Source organism: Schistocerca serialis, chromosome 2 (assembly GCF_023864345.2).
Source record: "Schistocerca serialis cubense isolate TAMUIC-IGC-003099 chromosome 2, iqSchSeri2.2, whole genome shotgun sequence".
NCBI classification, from domain to species: domain Eukaryota; kingdom Metazoa; phylum Arthropoda; class Insecta; order Orthoptera; family Acrididae; genus Schistocerca; species Schistocerca serialis.
In genome coordinates, this window is record NC_064639.1 from 531,490,274 (window position 1) to 531,510,778 (window position 20,505).

Here is a 20,505-nt window from a genome sequence, read left to right on the forward strand (position 1 = left end):
TTACAGTCATCTCGCTTAAATTTACCTGTGAGCTATTTGTTTTACTACGCTAGTCTTTGATAATGACGATAGAAGGCAGAGGAGTAATTAATGCAGTGATTTCGTATTAGACGGTGATCTCCCTTCTGGTTACCTCGATACAGGTTTTCGATATATATCTCCTTACATGAATTCCAGAATAGTTTCTTTAACTAAAGGCCGATTTCATTCAAACCTTCTTGTACAACAGAACCACTATTCCGTATTTTATGAGACAGATATCGTGAGAAATATATGCTTCAGTCCTTCCATCCTTGGCTATACAAAACCATATCACGCACTATAAATTAAATTCTACGATTAAGAAGTAACACACAAAATATCACCAAAGGAGCTGGAAATAAAAGACGCGGGAACGGAAAAAATGGAGAGTTGAATTACCAATTGTGTCGGTTCGTCACTGACCTGCATGTAACGCAGGAAGCCACACGAGTTCAAGAGTTAACTACGCTCATACGAAAGTATTTACGTGCTTTCCAATTCGTTCACTGTCACGTCTGCCTATTTTCTGTCCCTCAATTAAACTGAGCGAGATTCGTGTAAAAAAGAAGTGAACCACGGATGTTGAGTGAACGACACTTCAGCGTCTTTCACTTGTTTTCTGTCAACGCGAGCGGTGAAACGTCACTTTCTGTATGTCTATTCTGTGATACAACTAGAAATGGAAACCTATGTAGATGCCTTGCGATTTATATTTATTTTTGATCTGTTTTATATTTACTGTTACGCGCACGGTACAAAGTAATACGCACTTAAAAACCAGAAAACATTCAGTCCATGCAGTCTATATGCATTTCGAACTGACTCTGAATTCCCTTATAGTAAAATTAAAACGATTCAACTATGACGCTGAACACAAACTAAACAAAACATATGCAGTTTTGAAAACACCTTACCCAACAGCCATTTTGAGAGTTCGTGTACGCTTCAAGATATTTCAAATCGAAAGTCGTCTACCGTAGAAGATTCGGTCTTGTACACTATAAAATGGTTCTGATGATTATAAACTGAATAACATCGCGTTATGTCTATTAAAGTATATTCAGTGATCAACACTGAAGAACTTCCACTTTTTTCTCTGTGATATCTGAGCCTGATAATTCAAGTGTGTACGCTTTTTTGGACTTACGTTTCCACTTCTAATCACTTGACAGGTGCATTTGAATCATTCTTCTTTTGTCAGTGAAACTTCCGACCTGTGTATTAACCTTATTTTCTTGGAAAAATGTTGTCATAACAGGACAATTTTATACAGTGTAAACTGAAATACTATACTGAAAATGCTTGTTACACGCTAATTTTCGATACTGAATCTCTCGATTTGCAAGCCCAAAAATTACGGAAAATTTGATATTATTAATTTACCTATTTCCGAATGCCACGGGCGTCAGTAATTGCAGGAATAATTAAATACAATTTTTTAAATTCATTCTGCAGTATTTTTGACATGAAAGGTTACGATTCACCACATTTTTGTACAATTAACCGACATACTTGATATGATACGCACTACCCAGTTAATTTTTCAATTCTTTATTTAACCAGCCTGTGCTGTCTTCTCGCGTTATCCTGATTTACGCAGAACCGAGAATAGTACACAAAAACTACCAAATGGATTTATTGATGAGAACTCGCCTAACGACGTAAACAGACGTCGAAAGAGGAAGTTTTATTTTACTGCACACATGTGGTGAGTTTTCTCTTGAACCGTGATTGTTACCGCCTACTCAGATGGAGACGGCAAAAGACTGTGTGGAGGATTTACAATATGGAGCTCTGAATTACAGTCATAATGGACTTTCACCGTCGTTTGGAGTCCACTTAAACAGTAGTTGCCCCTAGAACTGGCTGTATAAGTCAGTTAAAAAGTCGGAGGAAGGCAACGGCATATCACCAATTAGGCCATGCCAAGTACAGCACTGTGCTGCTCAGAACAAATCTTCAGGATAACTGCAGCTTTAGCTTTGTCTTTACCTTAATGAATATGCCACGAGGGAGACGGCGAAATCAGGATCTACTATGTAAACTTTTGGGAACTCGAGAGGTTAATGGTAAAATATGCTTACCCCCTATTCGTTGTGTATAGTTGTAACAATCAGGTCAAGACCACGCAATTTACCTCTATAATTTCTGTGGAGGTTGTTGTAGACCATTAATGCGATGGTGTGTAGCGTCACAAATGTTTGTAGTGTTTAGTCGTATACTGTAAGCTACCTTCGACGCCGAATGAATCAGAGCAGTTTGTCCCACCTGCGTGCTGCGTAGATCGAACTACCATTCGATCGATTCGGCGGGGGCTGGTTTGCGAGCGGGCGCAGAGGCAAGGCCCGGGACGGGAACGGCAGAAATCGATCTGGAGGTTAAATGTCACGCGGCAAGAGCTTGGGGCTCCCCGTAGGTTGCAAGCCAGCGGCAGCACGTGAGCGGAGCCCACCACTAGCCCACATAGGCTGCGAGCTGCCTCGCCCACGCGCTTTCTAACTCGCAACAACGCGTTCATGGTCGACAGCGCTGCCAACCTTGCAGCGGCGAACAGGACGCGCAGTCGGCGCGACATCCGCGGCATGACATCACCTCGCGCCTACGTCACTGGCTGTGTCCACGCAACAACTGCGCACTATGCGCTGTTTATGGGACCAGTAAGAGATTAAAATTAAGGATCCCTCACCGAATATGGCACTAAAGTAATTCACATAGCTCTGAAAGTTGGATACGACCAGTGAATTAAGATATACGTGGATGATGTACTACTGATGATGTTGTCTCTCTTCAACTGTGGCTGAGAGATGGTGCAAAACAGTTGCCAATAATACGGGCTTCCCTACAATGAACTTTAAAAGCATTGCTGCCCGCATAGCTGTTTGTTATCTTTGGAAACTGTCCGCAAACTGCAACCTAGAGATAGCGGAGACTGACTTACGCATTTCGACAAATTCAGTCCATCCTCCATTAAGATACTGGTACAGCGATATTGTAGTCCTATACAAGCACAAAAATTCGAGACACATTCTTTATTCCAGATACAATAAAGGGCAGGGTCTTCATTTCGTCTGTGATGTGAACAATGTAAGTGACACTGTAGGTTTACTTTGTAATGTCTTTTCCTTACAATAACAATTACGATAAGTGAAAACAGTGAGGTAAAAACTTCCTTTTGTATTAAGAAATGCTAACTAATATTCGACAGTAGTGGTGAATTTTGTTAGTGCATTTTTATCGCATAAAATAATGAATTTTTTATGCTATAACATATGCTCAAAACAGTTTCGTAGACACGTGAATCGATACTGTACCAGCTAAGAGCCACTGAAGTAAAAACACAACCTGTACTCCAGCGCCAAGGCCAGCTTTTCCAATGATTTCTCTATAGTGTGAGAGCAGTTCCTGAAATACGGAGTTAAATATTTTGTTTATAAATGACTTCGTAGCGAACCTTATCTGTCTAGTAGGGCGCACAAACTGTCACACTAAATTCAACCGAAAACCGTGGCTCAGATTAGATGAAGCAATCTATATGAACAAATGGGTCTATGACCACAACATGGAAAATTTTAATGAAATTGTCATGGTATTCATAAGTATGGACGCAGTTAAGAAACATTTCGGGCAAAAATGCTTAATTCCAAATTCATACGCAATAACGACGTTGTATTCTAGGAAAAACGAGTAAACCCAATAACATAACAAATTATGCCAAAAAATTTCGTCTGTAAGGAGAAAAGGTGGTTGTGCTGCGGAATTAAGTTGCTTAGGATCAACGACTATATACGTATAGTTCAATGTTTGTCAGTACGAGTACGTCCATTACAGCTTTTTTCTTTTCTTTTTTCTTTAACTAACAGGACACTGTTAAAAGTCGAGGTCGTGTAAATCTTGTTGAACATTTGTGTGTCTTGTGTACCACAATTCAGGATGTAAATTATTATGAGATAAAGTCAAACCAACCCATGATAATTATGTTGTTTTAACTAATCTGCCAGCCTATCGTAAGAAAGGGATTTAAACATCTGTAAACAATTTTTGCCTTTTGTATTATCAGCCAGGTATCCTGTTGATGATACATGCTCGATATGATACACTGATTTCAGTAAGGCAGTTAACAGCTACAGGCGGAAAGCAAATCACAAAATCCGAAAGACTCCAAATACCAATAAAGAAAAAAATAAGATGTCTGAGAGACTCGGTTTTGGGCAACAGAATGCACTCTTTGAAAGACAAAGACTGATAGTTGTTTTCATGGATGCCTTGCTTGCCTTCATTGGCACATTCACTTGTTTTCCGTACCCATCACTCATTTCGTAATAGGTATTCGGTTATGAGCAATAGTAAATGTTCTACTCGCAGTTACAAATTAGTTTACACACAAGTGCTGACAAATGGAGTTAACATTGAACGCTACTGCAGTTATTTAACACACTGATAGTTATGAACAGCTTTTCAAAGACATAGTATTAAGTGTTCAATAAAATTACAGATTATATAAAGTTATGTTTTCTACGTTGAACTTGGGTTGTGCAAAACGCAGTTACGTTTACATACATACAAACACGTTTAGCAGTTGGTGGTGCAATTTCTTGTTTATTAAGAAATTATCATTATTTGTCAAACCAGGTGCATTATTTGTTTTTATACTTGTATAAGAGTCTTATATTTTTTCCCTACTGCACGACGCCATGAGTATTTCGTCGGTGATGGTTATATCTATAATACTGTACAGCAGAAGACATGAATTGGGACAGTTAAGGCAAACATACAGAAAAAAATGGAAGTTTACATCAACATGATTAAAATTTGTTGATAATTTCAGAATAGAGCGTAGTGTTCTTCCATGATGAGATAAGAACAGGTTGAAGCGAATATGAACATAGCTGTGTTTCGACAATGCAACACCAAAGAGTAGAAAATATTGTTATATGCAATATGCAGAAACAGTGCTGAAGTTCAGTTACAACACCTTTCGTTGATTATAATGTTTACAACTAGCTATCCCAATCATTATCAATAAATCTGACGTTATCTCACGTGCTCCTGTTCTACGTAAAGGTACGTTTACACGTTTCCTAAACGCTATTTGAGACGGAAATCAGTAATGAAAATATGTAGTTGATTTTAAAACATGCAGTACAAAAAATTTGACGAAACATACTCAGTTGCAGTAACATACTCGCAGAAACGACACTGTCAAATTAAACTGAAAAATTAATTACAATCATTTATCTTTCTGTCATTATAAAAATAACAAGTTGTCTTACTTCCCCCGACATTAAAAATCGATGGTGATAACACACGTGGGTGGATATTGTTTATTACAAAAGGAAATGGGCTAGGCTGAAGAAGACTTAACTACATTATGCATTGTTTTGGAGATTCAAAACAATGTATTTTGAAACCTTACAACCCATAATAAAACAAAGAATACACATCTATGAATCGAATAATTAATTATTATGTATGTGTTTTACATGAAATGCGGATTTAGTAAATGTTAATATATTTCGCCAGAATTGCCAAGCAGTGATAGGTCTCATCAAAAGTATTACTAAAGCGTTGCACTCTTGCAATAAGATCATTGCAGAATGATGCGCATCATTTTAATGAGCCAGAACGTCATATTCTAATCAAACGGACAAACATGCAACGATTACGATTTGTATTTTTTCCCTGACACACCCTAAAAACAGTTTTTTATATCTATTTGCTCGTCTACAGAGAAAGCAGCAATGAAAAGTAGTAGGCTGATTTCAAAAATTTAGCAAGAAAAATTCGCTATGAAATGAATGTGCACTTCAGAATCAAATCATTTCTGAACGATGCGCATGGTTTTAATGAACTAGAGCGTCATTTTGTAATCAAACAGAATGCTCAGAAACGGAAGAGTTCAAATGATTCCCGATATGCGATACTCTCCGTAATAATTCCACACGCATAGCATATGTTTTACTTTGAAATGTTTAGAGCCTTTACTGATGACATTTCTCGTGTACTGTAGAAAATGAGATGTGGATGACAAATCTTATTCAAGCAAGAAAGTTCTAAAGTATTTCAAAGTTAGAACCATACGACACAGAATGAAGAGTTGATGGAAGAAGAAAAATATTTCACCTTTAATTTACTTCTGTTGTATCTTACTTTTTTATTCGTGTGTGTGTCCTGATTTTATGACAATCGAAGCAGGTAAAGACACGTTCTCTTCATTTTAACATCTGGCGTTTGACCTTTATCCCGGCATGAGTATTTTGTATCAGAAGTTACAATATTTCTTGGTGGGATTCATTTTATGAAGTCTTCAGAGATTGCGCAAAACATTAAAAAAATAAATAGAAAACGGAGCTGCTAGCAAATTTTACGCATACACAATGCAGCAACAGTAGCACTACAGTTTGCAACAATTAATTTCATTCAATGTTTTAAGCAAAAAATATTCATGCAATCAAACTTAAGACATTTACCAGTTCAATTACTGATATGAATGTGAATTAAAGGTGAACATCCGATGCCTGCTACGCTACACCCAAGTGAAAAAAGCAAATTACAATCACTGTTACGTATGGAGTTCATGATGGAGAGCCAAAACTTCCGAAAAGATTAAAGAATGTACGTAGAATACTAAAAGCACAAATAATTTCTTTCAACTGCTGCATATCGTTTAATCTGGCGAATTCTATAGTTGTGAACGTTGTCACTTTCCGACGTCAAAAAGTGAAAGTACTAATGTATCACATCACAGCTGGGAATCACCGTGGTCGTATCCTTTCTGTTTCGATGGATGGCGTTGTTTCCATTCACTTTCTTGAGAAGGAAAACAGAGAGCAATTTTGGCGTTGCGTAAACTTCATTATATAATCTCCTTCATTGCATCATCACATCAGCATTACGTGGATCACACGTCTGCACGAAACGTCATCACTGAAACGTCGCATAGTGTGCTGACAACACATTTCACTCGGACACATCACATCCTTCTTTACTGTAAAATTCACTTAATCACTTTCACGATGGGCAGAATATATTTCGTTGATAGCTCTCTTTAAATAATTGTCTCTATTTCGTCAACGCACTGTTTTCTCACACACGAAATTTCAATTGACGCTCCGTCGTGAAAAGTTACAGTCGGCTGAAAGAAGGCGACAAACGCAAAATTTCTGTTTGGTACTGTAATCTTCTTCCACAAGCACCTGAAAAAAATCTGAAAAAACGTAGGAAACAAGTAGGTACTCGCACAACTAACCTGTACAAAAATGCCGCATAGGTTCAGAATGATAGCACAAGCTTAAAAGGCTTCTCCATTGGCGTTGCAGCAGCAGCACAAGCGGCGGTGAAGATAAAACACAGTAAATTTGATGAATACAACACGCACAACGGGGACAAAGTTCCAACCAGCCAGCCACCTAGCAAGCACGAACCTACTGCTACGGCACTCCGCTGGGCAGAGTCAAATCCCCAAGCCTTTGCTTCGGGCGACATCGGCTGCTCCGTTCGGATTAATTCGGCGTATAGCGTTGAATGCGGAGGAAGAAGGGAAACTGCCGAAGTGGTGGGGAGCGCCGCGCGCTGGAGGGGAGGGCGAAGCGGAGGGACGGCAGGAGAGGACGAACGCTGAAAAAAAAAGGAAAAAAGAAGTCGTTCCATGCGCGACTGCTTCACCATCCAACAACAAAATGAACGACCAGCGAGATTCATTAGGTAGGGAAGTTGGGAACAGAAAAGATTAATTTTTGTCGAGCTGCACCACTCGATGCCGTGCCGTGCAACGTTATCCGCGGATCGGCTGAACAGTTATTATTGAGCCCATTTCAACAGCTCACCCCTCTAAGTACGTTTCCCATCTATCATCATTTTTTCCGAACTCCTCGAGGCAATATCTCCTCTATTCTGCGTCAGTTCTAATATTCAGTTTCTTTCTTATTCGACTTCCCGAACACTGAATCGAAGCCTAGGATGCATTTATTTCAAATTTGTTCGTTTGTCTTCGTGTCTCCCCCTTCTTGGGGACACTTTCCGGTCATTAGAGAATGCAGGGAGAACGCGCATGATAAATTATTGTGAATGGAGCAGTGTAATAAAATCGGCTGCGATAAAATCGATGGAAACGAATGCCCCTCCCAGCCGAAGTTAGAGGGCACAGTCTACTGACCGTCCGGGTTTCCTTCCAGCGTTGCATTTAGGACCTGTTACACAACAGATGCCACTAACCATATTTATGAAAGGTCCATCTGTTTTATTAACGTAGCCCAGAAATGTCAAAACAGGAATCTAAAGAAAAATCTGTTCCAACGCAACAGAAAACGCCCGAAATGACAATATCAGCTAAGTGCAATGACGGTGAAAGTGACCACTGCCAATCTGAATTGTCTGTCTATCACTACGGCCAGTGATTCTGCTGTGCAGTATTGCCTATATTGCGACTTTTCTATGCCACATATGGAACCTCTAATACTGCGCAGCACTGCAGGCTAAGTTGCCGGTCTACGGAAAATAAGAGCAGAAAAGTGTGATCGTTAGCACACTGTCTCTCCTTAGTAGCAGGAACTTTGTCGGTCCCCGCACTTTATTGCCACGCCTTTCGCTGTTCATCACTTACGTATATTTCATTACCACTGAAAAAAAGTGTTAACCGGAAAGAGAGGAAGATTGGGTTTAACGTCCCGTAGACACCGATGTCATTAGAGGAGCACAAGCTCGGATTGCGTCAATGATGGGGAAGGAAATCGGCTATGCCCTTTTCAAAGGTACCATCCCGGTATTTGCCGGGAGAAGCAAGTGCTCTTGCTTGCAGTCAGATTACGAGTGGTGCTTCCGACAGGACGTGTCTTGCGTTACTGATTAACTAGGCAGCTAACAATTAACTCAAGTGAGTTATTTTTAATTATCTGTCTAGGTTCAGGCACCCACATCAACTGAACTGCACCGTAAGATTGACATAAAAAGACAACAGGATGTATCGAATTTCGCCAAATGCCACCAAGACAGTTCTTATTATTACCTCAGCATTTAAAACAGCACTATTGCGCCTCAATAAAGAAATCTATTAACAGAAAACCAGCAATCTTAACTAACATAAATATACACTACTGGCCATTAAAATTGCTACACCAAGAAGAAATGCAGATGATAAACGGGTATTCATTGGACAAATATATTCTACTAGAACTGACATGTGATTACATTTACACGCAACTTGGGTGCATGCATCCTGAGAAATCAGTACCCAGAACAACCACCTCTGGCCGTAATAACGGCCTTGAGACGCCTGGGCATTGCGTCAAACAGAGCTTGGATGGCGTTTACAGGTACAGCTGCCCATGCAGCTTCAACACGATACCGCAGTTCATCAAGAGTAGTGGCTGGCGTATTGTGACGAGCCAGTTGCTCGGCCACCATTGACCAGACGTTTTCAGTTGGTGTGAGATCTGGAGAATGTGCTGGCCAGGGCAGCAGTCGAACATTTACTGTATCCAGAAAGGCCAGTACTGGACCTGCAACATGCAGTCGTGCATTGTCCTGCTGAAATGTAGGGTTTCGCAGGGATCGAATGAAGGGTAGAACCACGGGTCGTAACACATATGAAGTGTAACGTCCACTGTTCAAAGTGCCGTCAATGCGAATAAGAGGTGACCGAGACGTGTAACCAATGGCACCCCATACCATCACGCCGGGTGATACGCCGGTATGGCAATGACGAATACACGCTTCCAACGTGCGTTCACCGCGATGTCGCCAAACACGGATGCGACCATCATGATGCTGTAAACAGAACCTAGCCTCATCCGAAAAAATGACGTTTTGCCATTCGTGCACCCAGGTTCGTCGTTGAGTACACCATCGCAGGCGCTCCTGTCTGTGATGCAGCGTCAAGGGTAACCGCAGCCATGGTCTCCGAGCTGATAGTCCATGCTGCTGCAAACGTCGTCGAACTGTTCGTGCAGATGGTTGTTGTCTTGCAAACGTCCCCATATGTTGACTCAGGGATCGAGACGTGGCTGACGATCCGTTACAGCCATGCGGATAAGATGCCTGTCATCTCGATGATACGAGGCCGTTGGGATCCAGCACGGCGTTCCGTATTACCCTCCCGAACCCGCCGATTCCATATTCTGAAAACGGTCATTGGATCTCGACCAACGCGAGCAGCAATGTCGTGATACGATAAACCACAATCGCGATAGGCTACAATCAAAGTGGGAAACGTGATGGTACGCATTTTTCCTACTTACACGAGGCATCACAACAACGTTTCACCAGGCAACGCCGGTCAACTGCTATTTCTGCATGAGAAATCGGTTGGAAACTTTCCTCATGTCAGCACGTTGTACGTGTCGCCACCGGCACCAACCTTGTGTGACTGCTCTGAAAAGCTAATCATTTGCATATCACTGCATCTTCTTCCTGTCGGTTAAACTTCGCGTCTGTAGCATGACATGTTCGTGGTGTAGCAATTTTAATGGCCAGTAGTGTAGTTTGAACTAGTGGAGTCTTTTCCTAACTGACGACGAATTGATGATTTGAGAGATATACAGGGGTTAATCAAAAACATGGAAACACCAAAAACCACAACACACTGCCGCGCCTGATATGGTGTAGAAAAGCTCTTGGCATTCTGAACAGCTTCCAGTAGTCTGGGAATGTTTAAAGACAGGTCTTGTGTGGTTTTCAAGAGAATCTTATACCATTCTTCCTGCAAAATAGTGGTTGTTTGGGTGGTTTGTTTTGCTAAGCGGATCAAACAACGAGGTCAGTCAGTCCTGGACGATGCAGACTGTCCGAATTGGGGCCCTGTCATCCTGGATCACGGCATCACCAGTGGGAAGCAAATACTGGGATGGACCTGATCAACCAAAACGTTCTCACTATCTTTGGCAGTAATGCGACATTGCAGAGTAACCATGTGTTCCACTGAATACTATTACGATTACCCTAAACATCACCGAACCCCCGCCTTGTTTCACTCTTGGAATGTAAACTCAGCCAGAAGTTGGAGACAGCGTGGAACAAGACTCAACCGACTACACAACTTTCTTCCATTGCTCCCATAACCGAGGTTTCGGCACCATGTTTTACGAGCATTTACAACACCGAAATTCACTACTTCTGGTGCTGCCTTAGTTTTGTTTTGGCACTGACAGGGTACGCAAGTGCCACATTCAGTTTTGCAGCTGTTGCCCTTTTATTTTTTGTCTGTCCCACTCAATGACCACCCGTCACGATCACTCAACGCACATTTTCGTCCGCGTTCTGACTTAACTGTTTTTCCGCTTTCCCTGTATACTGCATAAACCTTCAGTACGGTGTCTCTTGAAACACCAAACACTTCGGCTCCCTTGGTTACGGAAGCATCCACCACACGAGCTCCAACCATCTGTCCATCGAATTCACTTAGCTCGGACATAATGCACTCACAACTACACAGCTCACTGTTCTGGTTTCGACTGATACTTGCACAGGTGCCGTTCATGATCAAATACAACAGCGTAAGCTGCAGATTTGGATAGATACTTCATTTATGTTCAAACATGTATTTCTCGCAGTGTTTCCATATTTTGGTCCAACTCCTGTAAATATCAATTGTACAGTGTACTGCGCTTAAGACCACACAGACAATTATATAAATTCTGAATTAGTTATACAGTATTTTTTCCATAGATTGGTGAAAAAAACGTTACCACAAAACGTCGCTCGACAGAAGCATTAATCTACATCTACATCTACAAGGATACTCTGCAAATCACATTTAAGTTCCTGGCAGAGGGTTTATCGAACCACTTGCACAATTCTCTATTATTCTAATCTCGTATAGTGCGCGGAAAGAACGAACACCTAGGCCTATATCTTTCCGTACGAGTTCTGATTTGGCCGGCCGAAGTGGCCGTGCGGTTAAAGGCGCTGCAGTCTGGAACCGCAAGACCGCTACGGTCGCAGGTTCGAATCCTGCCTCGGGCATGGATGTTTGTGATGTCCTTAGGTTAGTTAGGTTTAACTAGTTCTAAGTTCTAGGGGACTAATGACCTCAGCAGTTGAGTCCCATAGTGCTCAGAGCCATTTGAACTATTTTTGAGTTCTGATTTCCCTCATTTAATCTTGGTGATCGTTTTTCCCTTTGTAGCTCGTTGTCAACAAAATATTTTCGCATTCGGAGGAGAGAGTTGGTGATTCGAATTTCGTGAGAAGATCTCGTCGCAACGAAAAACGCCTTTCTTTTAATGATGTCCAGCCCAAATCCTGCATCATTTCAGTGACACTCTCTCCCATATTTCGCGATAATACAAAACGCGCTGCCTTTCTTTGAACTTTTTCGATGTACTCCGTCAGTCCTATCTGGTAAGGATCCCACACCACGCAGCAGTATTCAAAAGAGGACGGACAAGCGTAGTGTAGGCAATCTCCTTATAGGTCTGTTACATTTTCTAAGTGTCCTGCCAATAAAGCGCAGACTTTGGTTAGCCTTCCCCACAACATTTTCTATGTGTTCCTTCCAATTTAGCCGGACGGAGTGGCCGAGCGGTTCTAGGCACTACAGTCCGGAACCGCGCGACCGCTACGGTCGCAGGTTCGAATCCTGCCTCGGGCATGGATGTGAGTGATGTCCTTAGGTTAGTTAGGTTTAAGTAGTTCTAAGTTCTAGGGGACTGATGACCACAGAAGTTAAGTCCCATAGTGCTCAGAGCCATTTGACCCATTTGTACCTTCCAATGTAAGTCGTTCGTAATTGTAATACCTAGGTATTCAGTTGAATTTACGGGTTTTAGATTGGACTGATTTATCGTGTAACCGAAGTGTAACGAGTTCCTCTTAGCACTCATGTGGATGACCTCACACTTTTCGTTATTCAGTGTCAACTGCCACTTTTCGCACCATTCAGATATTTTTTCTAAATCGTTTTGCAGTTTGTTTTGATCTTCTGATGACTTTATTAGTCGAGAAACTACAGCGTCATCTGCAAACAACCGAAGAGAGCTGCTCAGATTGTCTCCAAAATCGTTTATATAGATAAGGAACAGCAAAGGGCCTATAACAATACCTTGGGGAACGCCATAAATCACTTCTGTTTTACTGGACTTTCCGTCAATTACTGCGAACTGTGACCTCTCTGACAGGAAATTACAAATCCAGTCACATAACTGAGACGATATTCCATAAGCACGCAATTTCACTACGATCCGCTTGTGTGGTACAGTGTCAAAAGCCTTCCGGAAATCCAGAAATATGGAATCGATCTGAAATCCCTTGTCAATAGCACTCAACACTTCATGTGAATAAAGAGCTAGTTGTGTTTCACAGGAACGATGCTTTCTAAACCCATGTTGACTGTGTGTCAATAGACCGTTTCCTTCGAGGTAATTCATAATGTTCGAATTGGAAGGTAAACTGCGTTATCACACATACAGTGCTATTTATGGAACGTTAACACTATGATTTTGTGATGTAGTGTTCAACTGCATCGCCCTGTTTGTGGAACAATGATTCCCGCCTTTGGTTTATCGCGTTAACAGATTTATTGGAATCAAATGGAATATCATAAATATAATCTTTTCTCAATAACCACTCATAAACTCTTCATGCGATGTTGAAATAAGAGCAGGATTACTTTGCGTCTCGATTGTATTTTCGCATTTTATGACTATGAAACAGTTTTGTCACGACCTGCTCTTCACGCTATTAACATAGCAACTAAAGTTCGTCTGATAACGGTAATTGAATTTCACGAAGTGAATAATTATTTAGCAATTCAATTTCATTTTAACTTTTAAATAAATGTAGGTGCTGTAGCCTTTCAACCTAGTGTTCGAGAACATATTAACCGAGGAGAAAAAAAAAAAAACGATGTGCGAATTATATTTATCTCTTGAATCACAAATAGCGTGAATGTTGTTCTCTGTAGCATACACGGGACCGCAATGCGGGCTATTGCTCCCAAATGGGTTATTACGTTATATATACGTTTATAGCTGAAAGATCATTCTACGGCCCACTGGAAATGTTTACAAAGTTTAAATGGACGTGCGGTCGAAAGTTGGACCACAGTAGAGCAATTTCCACGGCGGTGAGTTATTAACAATAAGCTGTCAATACACGGAGACAGTTATTTGTGGGCTATGCTTAAACTTTTATTTGATGTTCCAGACGCGCTTATCGTCACTCTAATAAGTCGTAAATGAGACATTATCAAAACGTACCTTGTTAAGAGAAAAGTAATATATTTTCAGTGTCCTCTGTCTTTTCTCCAGTATTAGTATGGAAAATGAAGACGATAGGGGCCTGTTTTCAATTCAACTAACACGCAGTATGAGCACAGTTTGGCTACTGGTGTTCTAAGTCAGTGTAGAACTATTTGCTCAAGAATTTTCTAGCTCAGTAAAACGGTAGAAGAGGAGCTTACTTAAGATACAGAAATAAATAAAATGTAAGAGAAAGTCTCAATAGTTAATTGTGATACTAAGCGATTTTTTCATCATAGGGACTTCATGCTCAAGATAGAGAAGTTGTCATATTATCGGAAAAGTACCTTTCGCCTATATTTGTAAAATTCGCATTCTGTCATGGAGTGATCATTTGCTCGTGATAGGAGGAAACTTTCTTTCCACAACCTTAATTTTGAAGCAAGGGAGTAGGAATAAAAGATATACAAGAACGTAGAACTATTTATAATCCTAGTTGATGTAGTTCCACCACTGGCTACTGGAATGTTGGCTGGATATTTGTCCTGATGAAAGAGCAAGGTCTTGGATGTTAGTCTTAGTCCTTTTCAGTCAACTCCAGTTTCCAATGGACCAAAAACTATGACCTAAAAATAGACTTTTTCTAGTTCTGGATAATAACATTGTGATCATATCCGTACTTTGAACGCTGAATTCCAATCGATTTTTTAAGTGGTGAAGTAATCACACTTTCGGTTTTATGTTTCTGATATAGTCCATGACACACTAAATGTAATTCGAGAATCGCTTCGGCGTTTTATGATGTCACTGAGTTTATAGTACATAGGGAGGTCGGAAGCTAACACGTAGCACAGTATTCTCACAGTTTTCGCATTTTAGCTTTATTCTGAATTAATATTTTATAGAAAATTGGTAAATAAGTAGCCCCCGTAAAGTAATACAGCTTAGTTTTTCTGTCTTTCTTGTCTCGAATCATACTCCAAAACCAATCCGCCAGCACAGCAGACACTTAATTTCCTTCATATCTCCTTTATATAGTAGAAACGTCTTTCAGAGTCTTCAACAGGTTAATTTGATGCTTCATTAAAACTCTCTGCAAAGCAGTCCAGGTGAAATACACGTTATACCTTATACCTCGAAATACTTCGATAATATCATGCACCATCGCTTTATAGTTGGTAACTCTTCCTCTTTCGAATACCCATGCCCCGTTTTCTTTTGGTATTACCTGTGCTTCAAAACGTACATCTCTCTACATCACCTTCATTTCCAATCCCATAGACACCTTCCTTTATCTTTACGTCTGAGAGCAGAGGAAACCTGTCGTTTAGATACGCAAAATCTTGCCAGTTGAATCCATGTTCTTTACAATTTATTTCATTAGAAATAGAGCGTTTGAAGTGTTGGTAGCTAACAAAGTTTCACTTTGTAAATTTTTTCCGCCCTCTTTCCAACCTCCCTTAGGTCGTATGTTCTTAATGTCACGAGATTTTCGGTCACGAGATGTCACATGCAAAGAAAGCACGTAAACTTCGTGTGGTTTACATTTCTACCAAGAAAATTTCTACTTTGCGGTAACAGCATATTTTCCATTAGTCTTCATTATACTATAGTGCATTTCGCACGCTGGACCAATGCTCGGGCCGTCTATAATAATTTACCACTCCCATAAAGTGTATTAAGAATATGCCTGATAATGAAATTATGTTTCATGATTTGATTTTTCCTGGTACATTTATTTCGAATCATCCACTTAAATTCCAAAAATAGGACTCTTATAAAACAGTGAATGAAGCGCATTAGGAACCATTCATCCAAACCGTTTTCGAATTCTTTGATGAAGCCTCACGAGACTTTATCAGTACTACTCCGACTGCAGAATCCAAGTTTCACTCATGGATTGTGACGAAATGTTGCCAGATTCTGGGTTGAAATGCACTTCTGCGTCACTTTATGTTCAATGGTCAGAAAATGTGACACGACATGCACACGTTATGATGTCATATCTTGGAGACTGTAACTTACTCGCTCACTTGGGACGTCGTCCCAACATCTGTGTTTGTCCGACAACATTTAAATTATTTCATCCATAAGTAACTAATTTAACACACCAGTGCAAAAGCCACAGGACCGAGTGAGGTGGCGCAGTGGTTACCGCACTGGATTCGCATTCAGGAGAACGACGGTTCAAACCCGCGTCCGGTCATCCTGAATTAGGTTTTCCGTGATTTCCCTAGATCGCTTCAGACAAATGCCGGGACGGTTCCTTTGAAAGGGCATGGCCGACTTCCTCCCCCAATCTTTCCTAATTCGATGGGACCGATGACCTCGCTGTTTGGTCCCCTCCCCCAAATAAACCAACCAACCAATCCACAGGAATTCAACATAGTTTGTTTCATGTGCACAGCAGTCGAACCTTACAGATAAAAAATTTTAATCACAACATGCAAATGGTTTTTCCTCGTCTTCTACGCTAAACATTCCATTAAACATTCAGATGGATGCTAACAAAGAACTGGAAGTATATTCACTTGAAACTTTCAGTAAAAGCGATGAGAAAATTAATTTTACCAACAACGGCACTATTTTCAAAATATCTATCTCTCATCGAAACTAACCAAGATTATCAGTTTACTTCAGCTTAGAAATTAATGTCGTGCGTTTACACAAGGAGTGATGTTAGGTAGCCTGTTGTTGAAATATTCACATCACCAATTTTGTAACGGTAATGTGAGCGGGGCAATGGAATAATATGAGTGTGTTTAATTGTAAAGCGACACGAGTGGATGTCATGTATATTTATAGTTAAGTCCGTTGTGCACAATATGCCTCACGTGAATATGATATACAGGCGACTTTAGTTACGGTGTGAGATTAAAAATTCTGTTTTTCAAACACGTAGTAACAGCAACAAGCGGTTCGCAGCAGTGCGGAACGTGAACATTGAACTACAGACGGTTAAAGGCATTCAGTAATCATGGAGCAGGGCAACAGGCACGATTACGCTTTCACCACAAAAATGTTTTTAAAAAGCAACGGCTGTTTGGAAGTTGTGCAGGAACAGTGCCGAAGTGTTTCTCGGCAGGGGCGTCAAGGTCTGGTGCCCTCGAAGCATGTATAAAAACAGTGGATTGCCAACTTTGAAGTGACTGAATCGGCTCTGAGAAAGAAAGCTACTGCAAAGAATGACGAGGCAGTACGTGTTTCATTCTTACGGGGCACTCAGCGTCTATTCCGTAAGCAAGCAACTGCATTAAGTTTGTCTCTAAGCTAGTGATCGTAGATTTCAATATTATGATTTAAACTTCTATCTGTAACAGTTACAGAACGTACAACAAATAAAGAAGAAAGATAATCGGCTGCGATCTGAATGCTGACAACAAACGAAGACAAACGTAAACGGTGATTCTATGTTACTGTATAGTTCGGCAAGTCAGTGGGTTTCATTTCTGACTCAGCTGTGTGAACACGCCGAACTATAGGTATAATGTTAATCTTTGGAGTTATTGTTCTCAGTTGCTACTTTAATATAATAGTCTTAGAAAGTCAGTATCAAGTACAACGAACAACAATGTTCTAAGATGTGCAGTTACCAGAAAAATAATCAAAAAAGTTAGAGTCTAGAAGTGCTGACAAAAGACTTAATTGATACATACAAAATATAGGAGACATAGAAGTAAGTGCTCAGTTGACATCCTTTACTAGTCAATGTGAATCTTAGGGCTACTTAAAATGCTCCCATATGAGACACTTCGTACCTAAAAAAAGGGTTAATAAAGTAATTATTTCTTTGTAGAACAGTGAAGATGGGTCAAAAATTTATTTGAAACTAGTTTGTTTAAAAAATAATAAAATCTCATTTGCAATATATGAGTAATTATTCTTATCTACAGGCGACGCTGAGAGGATTAGATATGGAAACGACATACTAAAAGAATTAGATAAAAAAAAATGTCGTTTGACTAGGGCCTCCTGTCGGGAAGACCGTTCGCCGGGTGCAAGTCTTTCGATTTGACGCCACTTCGGCGACGAAACGATGATGATTAGGACAACCCACAACATCTAGTCCCTGAGCGGAGAAAATCTCCGACTCAGCCGGGAATAGAACCCGGGCCTTTAGGATTCACATTCTGCCGCGCTGACCACTCAGCTACCGGGGCGGACAAAGAATTAGATGAGTTCTGCTATTTAAACAGCAAAATAACTGATGACGGCCGAAGTAGTGACGATATAAATGCAATGGCAATGACAAGAAAATCGTTTCTGAAGAAGAGAAATTTGTTAACATCGAATATAGATTTAAGTGTTAGAAAGTATTTTCTGAAAGTATCTATATGGACTGTGGCCTTATACAGAAGCGAAACATGGACGATAAGCGGTTCAGAGATATTGAGAATAGAAGCTTTTGAAATATGGTACTCCAGAAGAATGCTTAGATTAGATGAGTAGGTCAAGCAACCAATGACGAGGTACTGAATAGAAATGGGCAGAAAAGAAATTTGTGGCATAACATGACTAAAAGAAGGAATCGGCTGACAGCACACATTCTGAGACCTCTACGGATCACCAGTTTGTTATTGGAGGGGAAGCATGGGGAAAAAAACCGTAGAGACCAGGAGATGAATACTTTAAGCTAATTCGAACAGATGTGGGTTGCAGTAGTTATTCGGAGATGAAGAGGCTTGCCCCATATACAGTAGTATGGAGAGCGGCCTCAAGCCTGTCTTCGGACTGCAGATCACAACAACACATCTACAACATAAAAAAGCTTAGAAGTTACTAGGGAGACAGCAATCCGAATGCCCGTAATTACTAGATGGTGGTACGATACAGCTTCTTTACTTGCGCCATCTTACATTACATTCAGCAACATAAAGATAGGATTACCAAGTCTGTTACTTCCAACCGACAGGGTGAATGCTGCAGTCTTTTGGTGAACCTGAGCTGAACAATTTTTGCATACAGAATTCTTGCATAAATGACTGACGGACATCTTCGTTGACATAAAATATTTTGTGCCACACACAACACGTAGTCGAAAACACTAAACCTACACGAGTAGTCGCACTAAGTGGTCTCGTACTGACATGTCTTGATATGTAATGTGCTTCCGTAAGTTTTTCCATAGTTTAGTCTACACAGTGCGGCCATGGAACAGTTCCCTTAAATTAAGGGCGTAAGGGTGGCTCTCACTTATACTGATCCACTTCTCATAGCATCCACTCCGCTGCGAAAGGGTGAACCCTCTCTCCATCGAAAAAAATTCGGAGGTTATTCAGGGACGTTTTCTCAGTATTTTGCTATGAGAGGCCCGCTGTCTCCGACGACCCGTTGCACAGTAGTGTAGTTCAGATTTATTTGGCGTATTCTCTGCTTACCTTTATTTCTGTGAAAATACCTTCACAGTAGCGAAAAAGCCTGTGATTCGCAATGAACAAAATGTACAACACGAAAGACAGAAAAATGCAACAATCCTCAGAGGAGCAGAGTTGTGCCGCACTTCCAACAATCGCACACATGATACACATCGGTCAATTCTCCCTACTGCTATGTCTCACTGTTATTACAACGTACGACTAACACAGCTGAAAATGCAAGCCCGATATGCACCCCAGCAGTATTGAATGCACGCCTGAGGACGAAAAGGAAAGTGGTAAAGTGGCGATTACTGTTCTCAACAGAAAGTGCCGTGAGAGAATAAAAGAAGTTTGTTTCTAAATAACACACCGTTTACATTTACACTTTTGTGTAGATATTTTAAGAGCGATCCGACTAACTCGGACCTCAAACCATTTGCTGGTGCCTAACTAAAGGATTCGAGTGGCAACCAAAATTTGATATATTATTAACCGACTAAAAATATGCTGTCAAAGCATATCGATTAACAGATATTATCTTACATAAAAATTTAGTTAGAAATTTCGTGTTTGCCTTGAGGCACCGCAATAGACGGAGCGCAAATACTCGGAATATATTCAACTACTATTTGAGAATGAGAGCACTTGTCTTCGAACAAATGTTACACATTTTTAAACCCTTACGAAACTTTTTCTTGCTGACAGATCCGACAAAATGATGAAAGTAAAAAAGTTTTTCTCTTACTATATTGTCGATCTCATGCAGTCAAACTTCAACATCAGGTACGATGTTTTAAGTTAGTACTTCTTTACTACTAGCTCTATTCGTGAAACGCTTTGCAAACAGTATCTACGAATATCCCTGAATGTGTAAAAGACAGTCAAACGAGAATGAGACAGATGGAAAAAAGGAAGTAAACTGTTTATTATTTTAAAAATAATCGTCATAACTGATA

General features: G+C 40.5%; 1 protein-coding gene across 11 annotated transcripts in view; it reads right to left on the reverse strand.

Annotated features, from left to right (window-relative positions):
- LOC126457505 (protein muscleblind-like) overlaps positions 1-7,506 on the reverse strand; it is a 611,133-nt gene extending 603,627 nt beyond the window's left edge. For 4 of the 11 annotated variants that reach the window (XM_050093838.1, XM_050093834.1, XM_050093828.1 and 1 more), the window contains exon 1: positions 7,268-7,506. The gene's annotated coding sequence lies outside the window, so the exon portion shown is untranslated. The remainder of the gene's footprint in view (positions 1-7,267) is intronic. The other 7 variants (XM_050093840.1, XM_050093841.1, XM_050093835.1 and 4 more) reach the window with 4 other exon arrangements.
- Between the last annotated feature and the right edge of the window lie 12,999 nt (positions 7,507-20,505).